Here is an 8,445-nt window from a genome sequence, read left to right on the forward strand (position 1 = left end):
CGATGATTGCCAGACCGAATTCCGGGTTTTGCCGTCTGGCTCACAATATATATATATATATATATGCTGTTACGGTGAAGGATGGTTTATTTACAGAAGATTATGGAGGGTTGCAGGAGAAGGATGGGGTGGGTGCTTCGACCTTCAGGGATCGGGAGATCGGGTGCTTCTTCTTTTTCCCCTGCCTGATTTCCCGTCATTGTTTTCTTCGTCTTCGTCCCCTCGGAAAGAAAACAACGTCTCGTTGTTGAGCTACGGGGCCGACGGTGCGATGTATGGCTTTAGACGGAGCACGTGGACTGTGTCTCGTTGTTTGCGGCGTCCGTCGTTTTGTTCATGGAGGGGTTCTATGACATAGGTAACGTCACTAGATTTGTGGCAGATCCGGTAGGGTCCAATATAACGATGTTGTAGCTTGTCGGCCAATTCGACATGGAGCTGTGGTATCCAAAAAAGGACAAAATCTCCGGGAGAAAAACTAACATGCTGGTGGGAACTGTTATACCGGGTGCACTGGCGCTCTTGAGAATCAAGTGTACGTAGACGAGCTAATTGGCGGGCGCCTTCGGCTCGACTTACTGGATCGGATGCGAATGCTGTGAGGGAAGCATCTGGTGTAAGTGGAAGTAGGAAATCAATACTTAAGGGAGGTTCACACCTGAGGAGTAGATAAAATGGGGTAAAACCTGTTGTGTCGTGGCGTGAAAAATTATATGCAAAAGTGATATAGGGTAAGGCGGCGTCCCAATTGCTCTATTTGGACGAGACTTAGATAGACAGCATGTCGGATAATGTCTTGTTCAATCGCTCGGTCAATTCATTTGTTTGTGGATGACACGCGGTGGTGACTGGGGGCGCACGGAGCAGGATTGTAGGATTTCTATGACCATGCGCGAGAGGAAAGAACGTCCGCGATCCTTGAGAAGTTCTCGAGGTGCTCCGTATTTCAATATGACGTCCTCCAAGATGAGCTTGGCTAGGTCAACAGCAGTACTGGTTGGAAGGGCGAGGGTGATCGCATAACGAGAGGTGTGGTATATCGCAATTGCGATCCAAAGGTTGTCAGTGCGTGACAAAGGAAATGGTCCAAGAAAATCAACCCCGAGTCGCTGGAATGGGCTGAGCGGACATATCTCTTAACAGTTCGATACATGCCAGGCCAATAAATACGTTCCTTGACGTTTGTGTAGGCGCCAAGCAGACCGAGATGACCTGATGAAGGGGTGTCGTGTAGTTCGTTAAGAATAGTTGTTTGTAGGCGTTTAGAAATAACTACAAGCCACGGTAATTCATCTGGTCGGAAATTTTGCCGGTATAGGATGTTGTTTCGAATGCGAAAGGGTCCTGGGGATCGCTGGTTTAGGTTTGACATTAGAGGTTCAATATGAGCACGAAGAGCTGGGTCACGGCGTTGTTCCTGGGCAAGGTTGAGGAGGTCTGAGATTGGAAGGACAGGCAGCTCAGTGTCATCTGAGGAATTGGCTGGGCTCACTGGATAGTCGGACAAAATGTTAGCACCTTGGTACAATTTTACAGATTTGTATACAATGGTAAAGTCATATTTTTGAAGTCGAAGCGACCAGCGGCCGACGCGGCCAATAGGATCTTTCAGTGACGACAGCCAGTAGAGCGCGTGGTGATCAGTTATGACACGAAAGGGACGTCGAAAGAGGTATGGCCGAAATTTACAAATTGACCATATCACAGCTAAGCATTCCTTTTCAGATATGGTGTCATTACGCTCAGCTGGTGAAAGAAGCCGGCTGGTGTAGGCAATTACTCGTTCTGTTCCAAATTGATGTTGAGCAAGAACAGCTCGGATGCCGTGACCGCTAGCGCCGGCTCGAATTTCGGTGGGTGCCCTGTCGTCAAAATGTCCGAGAATGAGGCTTCATGTCAAAGCAGCCTTGATATACCCGAACAACGACTGGTGTTGATGGTTCCATTCGAAAGGTTGATTCTTCTTGAGGAGAGAGGACAGTGGTAGTGCGATGTGTGCGGGGTCTCGAATGAAGCGGCGAAAGCAGGAACAAAGCCCCAAGAAACTCTTAACGTCTTTCGTTGATTAAGGTTTGGGAAAATCTTTGACTGCCTGGATTTTTTCTGGGTCTGGGAGGATACCATTCTTGTCGACAAGGTGCCCCAGAACTTTAATTTGCTGACTTCCGAACCGACATTTTGATGAGTTGAGTTGTTGTCCAGATTGTTCAAAAACTTCAAGAACTTGCTGCACACGTTCGAGGTGTTTGGAGAATGAGTCAAAGAAAATGATTACATCATCGAGGTAGCATAAGCAGGTTACCCATTTTAGGCCTTTGAGGAGACGATCCATCATTTTTTCGAACGTGGCTGGCTCATAGCAAAGACCAAAGGGCATCGCCTTAAATTCGAAGAGTCCGTCAGGTGTAATGAACGCAGTTTTCTCGCGGTCCGATTAGTCGACGCTGATCTTCCAATACCCAGAGCGTAGGTCAATGCAGGAAAAATACTCAGCGCCATATATGCGATCGAGAGTATCGTCGATACGGGACAGAGAGTACACATCTTTTTTTGTTATCTTGTTTAATTTTCGGTAATCGACGCACAGGCACCATGATCCGTCCTTCTTTTTTACTACGACGACAGGAGAAGACCAAGGACTTGACGAGGACTGGACAACGTTTTTTGACAGCATTTTATTAATTTCATGTTGGATAGCGCGGCGTTCGCTCGGTGTTACTCGGTAAGGACGTGGTGGATTGGAGGTTCAGTACCGTTGTCGATTCGGTGAGTAACTGCATTTGTCTGGCCAAGAGGCCGACATGTAAAGTCAAAGATGGTGTGGTAATTGGAAAGCAGGTCGTGAAGTTGATCGATCTTATCCTCGTCCAAAGTCGGATCGATCATGACTGTAATGCTGGTGAGGGCAGGACTCGATAGTTGCGTAGCGACGGTGCTTACTGATTGTTCCTCGGAAATGGCGGCGACGACACTATTGATTGTAGGGAAACTTAGCGCAATAGTCATACCTTTCGGTAATATTTGATGACACTGACCAATATTGACTATCCATAAATTTGTGGCACCGCTTTGGATAGTTGCAACGCAGTGTGGTAGTGCTAGTTGCCTTTGAAGCCAGATGTTCATATTCGGTGTGATAATGTAGTCACCGTCTTGGATCGAATGGGTCGTTGTGACATTTATGGCGGCACCAGACAAGGGAGGATTGCGTGATGTCGCAAGACAACATAATCTAGACACAACTCACTCAGAAACGTTGGAGGACTCACGGGTATCGAGCCCAATCTCGCCTTTGGCACAGTCGACGAGGGCCAAATGTGAGGAGAGAAAGTCCCAGCCGAGGATGATCTCGTGCCGACAGGTTATAAGGATTGTAAAAGGATGAAGGTAGTCTTTTTGTTAACAATTATGCGAGCGCCGCACATGCCATGAGGTGAAATAATGCCTCCATCTGCACCGCGGACCGTTTTCGTGTCAGGTGGCGTCAGCACTTTTCGTAAGCGTCGTCGCGGCTCCAGTATCGACAAGGGCTAATGCGCTAATACCGTCAATATGAACCATGAGTCGATTATGAGATGTAGCGACGATATTGTGTAGAGGATTTGCGGCTATAAACTGTGATGCAGCCTCACCTCCAAAAGATGCATGGTTTAGTTTTTCGAGGATCGAAGATCATGGGACGGAGAAACGGGGCGGCGAACTAATGGGGACAATGATTGGCGGCTACGCGGGGACTGAGGGCGAGGGTTCCGTGATGAGCGATAAAATGTTGCATCTTCGCTTGGGAGGCCATCAGAGGGAGAAGCGAAGTTTCTATTGCAATAACGACCGTCATTGTTGGGTAGAAACATCCGGTTTGGTTGTCGGTTGTTCCAGTGATTTCGACAGTAGCGGGCGACGTGACGAGCCATATTGCAAATAAAGCAAATGGGTATAGTTGTCGGGAGTCCTCCACGTGGCGGGACCACGTCGGTGGTATGATCTGAAGGATGGCGTCGCAAATTGAAGGTTCACAGGCGCAGCATTCGGGTGTATGTGCCTTTTGATCAAATGATGGTCGAAGACTTGGACGCGGCGAGCCGTAGAACTTCTCCATTTCTGGCCTAACGACAGTTTTAACGGCGGCGATAGATAACTCGCTAGTCGTTGAGTGGGGAGACCGGGAAACACCGTCAGCGGGCATCATCGCCTCCAGTTCTCGGTGGACGATTTTCGTAATGCGCTCTGTGTTAGCATCAGAGTCTTCACAAGGTGATGTTGCCGGGATGTTTGGCAAACGGTTGAATTTGTGAGCTATCCTGCGAGTCTTTGCAGCTTCGAACCTGCTGCACTCTTTCAGGACGTCGTCGACAGTTGAGCAATCTTTAATGACAAGTAGCTGAAAGGCATCATCTGCGATGCCTTTGAGGATGTGTCCCATCCGTTATATTTCTGGCATTTCGGGGTTAGCCTGCCTGCACAGAGATAGGACGTCTTGGATGTAGGTCACATATGACTCGGTCAATGTTTGGACCCTGGATTCCAGCTTTCGCTTGGCCGAGAGCTTGCGACCGGTTGGGCGTCCGAAGTGGTCCTGAAGCTTGGGTTTGCAGAGGTCCCACGACGTTCGTCCCTCTTCATGTGTTTCAAACCATGTTCGGGCGGTATCTCGCAAGTAGAATATGACATTCGCCAGCATGATAGTGCCATCCCAGCGGTTGTCGACACTTACTCTTTCATAGAGGTCGATCCAGTCTTCAACCTCATGGTCTCCTGTGGCGGTGAAAAGGCCAGGATCTCGCGGTTTGGCGATAACCAGCTTATGCTGCGGCGGAGCTGGAGCGCATTCGGGTGGTGTTTCGGAACTGGAAGTCATGTCGGTCGGAGGTTGGCGATGCCTGCTTCGTGTCTCCAGGTAGGGGGCCAATCCGCACCGCCACCAAAGAGTGTAACGGTGAAAAAAAGGTTTATTTACAATAGATTAGAGAGGGTTGAAGGAGAAGGATGAGGTGGGTGCTTCGACCCGGAGGAATCAGGAGATCGGGCACTTCTTTTTTCCCCTGCCAGATTGCCCGTCTTTATTTCCTTCATCTTCGTGTCGATTTCCTTTGTCACGCACTGAGAAAACCTTTGGATCGCAGTTGCAATAGACCCCACCACTGGTTATGCGATCACCCGCGCAATTCCAACCAGTACTGCTGTTGACATAGCCAAGTTCATCTTGGAGGACGTCATATTGAAATACGGAGCACCTCGAGAACTTCTCAAGGATCGCAGACGTTCTTTCCTCTCGCGCGTGGTCTCATAAATCCTACAATTCTGCTCCGTGCACCCCAAGTCACCACTGCTTGTCATCCACAAACAAATGGATTGACCGAGTGATTGAACAGGATATTATCCGACGTGCTGTCTGTGTACGTCTCGTCCAAATACAGCAATTGGGACGCCGCCTTACCCTATATCACTTTTGCATATAATTCTTCAAGCCACGACACAAGAGGTTTTACCCTATTTTATCTACTCTTCGGCCGTGAACTCCCCTTAGTGATTGCTTCTCTCCTTCCACTTCAACCAGACGCTTCCTTCACACCATCCGCATCCGATGCAGTAAGTCGAGCCGAAGACGCCCGCCAATTAGCTCGTCTACGCACACTTGATTCTCAAGAGCGCCAGTGCACTCGGTATGACAGTTCCCACCAACATGTTAGTTTTTCTCCCGGAGATCTTGTCCTTCTTTGGACACCGCAGCGCCATGTCGAATTGACCGACAAGCTACAACATCGTTACATTGGACCCTACCGGATCTGCGACTAACCTAGTGATGTCACCTATGTCATAGAACCCCTCCATGAACAAAACGACGGACGCCGCAAACAACGAGACACAGTGCAGGTGCTCTGTCTAAACCCATACATCGCACCATCGGCCCCGTAGCTGAACGACGAGACGTCGTTTTCCTTCCGAGGGGGGTAATCTTACGAAGATGAAGGAGAAAATGACGGGCAATCAGGCAGGGGAAAAAGAAGTGCCCGAACTCCCGATCCTTCAAGGTCGAAGCACCCACCTCATCCTTCTCCTGCAACCCTCCTTAATCTTCTGTAAATAAACCATCTTTCACCGTAACAGTATATCTATATATATATGTATAGATATATATTGTCAGGCTCTTGGTGAATATATGGTGTAGCAAGGTTTTTTAGGGAGAAATATAGGCACATACAATGTCCTTCATATTTCTTAAAACATGTATTTACAAAATAAATCAACAGTTCATATGGTGATACTAAAAGAAGAAAAAGAAAACTTAGGTAAAGAAATGAAAGAAAGGGAAGCGCAACAGTTACCATGTTTTTGCGCAACCATGCGTAGCTACGGGTTTCGTGTTTGGAGGGGTCGCTGGCGGCCCACGGATGTGGCTGGCAGTGAGGAGCGGGATCGACTGGCTTCCGTTGATGACCCAAGAGTCACCGCACCATGTGCTCTCGCAGCAGGAAGCCGGGCAGCGTAGATTTCTATGCGCTGCTCTCAGTGGAACAAGGATGTTGGTCACACAGCAGGAGCGAGCAGCCGATTGCCCTGGTCGGTGGTGTCGTTCCGTTCTCGCACGTTCTCCCGGCCAGTCCTTATCACGCTCTTCCGTGCACGCACTCCCCAACTCTTCTCTTCTTCGTCGTCTTCTCTTGTCCCTCCGAGCCGATCCATCGGTTGACTTGCACTTCTTTTGCCCACTGAGTCCCTTCATCAAAAGTAGCCCCCTTTAAGTTTTTTTTAAGTACCAAAATATATCACACACAAAAAAATATAATTAAGAGCATGATGTTGTGCGCAGTTCATCGCAGCCTACTGAGATAACCCGCACCCACATTCTCACTTCCTTAAATGTACTGCACGCGAAACGAGTACTCTTGAGGCATCAGACTCGAGCCTAACACTCGGCTGTTAAGTTGTTTCGCCTTGTTTAGATATTGTAAAGGATGGTGGTCCGTCTGAACAACAAAATGCGTTCAATACAAGTTCACATGAAACTTCTCTGTTACCCAGAAAATGACCTAGGAATTTTATTATCCTCATACGGACTTCGGACTTCTGATGTTTACTGCAATACCGGCTTGTCGCATTCTCTCAAAAATCTGCTTTCACGTCTTCATATTTTTTTTTCAAATTTCCTTGAAAATACGCTCCCAAAAATGCAGAACCCGAGGTAGATTACTAAAAAAAGTTCCATCGATGAATGGCTACAATCCATTCTACTTTGCACTGATCTCGACCGTAATGAATATATCGTAATGAAGAATGTATTGAATTCTCTTCGCTTACCCCAACCCTCAGTGATAGTGCCCACCATCGTACCAAAACACTTCATACGTAACGAAGTGTTTCCTGGCAGTTCTCGATCACTGTGCCTTCCGGACTAGTTCGTCGAACATCGTCTTCATGAGCTCCAGGTGCATCTTGTCCGTGTCGTCGCGTATCCTGCGCTCCCCCTCCTCCATGTCCAGCCTCCTGACCTTGACCACCATCTCTGTTCAAACTTGGTCCTCGCAAAGGCCAGCCGCTCTTCGTCGAGATTGAGCCTTCGCCGCTCAAGCTGCAGTTCTTTTTCCTTGATTTGTTCCCGGTCCACTTGCCTTTCAAGGAACTCCTGCCGTCCATCCTGACACTTCCTCTTGGCCCCTCCGTATCTGTGCATCATGGTGTCCTCTCCGGACGAGGCGGAAGGGTTGGCTCCTGCCAGGCTGTAGGCCTCGATGAACTCGTTCGCGACGCTGTCGTGAGGATCTGTCTCCGGCACAGGGTAGGTACCGGTCGTTCCTAGTGGCGAAACCACTCTCTGGGCATCAGGGTCCCTCTGTTTGAGGCGCGGCCTGGGGTGGTGCACTCTGCGGGGCTTGGGGCGCACTTTCTGCTCCATATCAAAGACCTGCTGGAGCAGCTTCTTTTCCAGGTGCTGTTCGTGAGTGGTTGACCTGCTTTTCAGGCGCTCCTTAACGCCGGTTTCGCTCCACTGCGAGAGCAGCAGGTCCCCCCGTTCCCTGGCACCCCTAACGTTATTAGGTTGGTCTACCGTACTCTGCATACTACCGTCGACGGCAGCGACGGTTTCATTTTCTGCGTCAGCCACCTACTTCAAGGTTTGTTCGGTCGAGTCTTTCGCTTCATGAATATTCCTTTCAAAAACGTCATACAGAGGACGGTCCATACACTTGGCGGGTACCTGTCCCGTTAGAAACGGCGACACAAGGTAAATGTTTGCCTCTGGCAACATCAGACACGTCCCGTCCACTAAAAATATTCGACTGACTTGGCCAGTAAAATCTTCAGATGCGACCAGTTGCCGGCGCACTACCACGGTTTTAGTCCAGGTGTTCTTCGACACCTTTACTGCTCTGCCGTTTAATACATTTTCTGTGATTGGCATACCTTCCGACAGAATTGGTCTCGCCTTTTCAGTCATATCTATGGGCG

General features: G+C 49.0%; 1 pseudogene; it reads right to left on the minus strand.

Moving 5' to 3' along the window:
• Positions 1-7,373: 7,373 nt before the first annotated feature.
• On the minus strand, positions 7,374-8,056 carry LOC115311219 (annotated as a pseudogene).
• Positions 8,057-8,445: the final 389 nt, after the last annotated feature.

Source organism: Ixodes scapularis, unplaced genomic scaffold (genome assembly GCF_016920785.2).
Source record: "Ixodes scapularis isolate PalLabHiFi unplaced genomic scaffold, ASM1692078v2 PGA_scaffold4__175_contigs__length_147842914, whole genome shotgun sequence".
In the NCBI taxonomy this organism is placed as follows: domain Eukaryota; kingdom Metazoa; phylum Arthropoda; class Arachnida; order Ixodida; family Ixodidae; genus Ixodes; species Ixodes scapularis.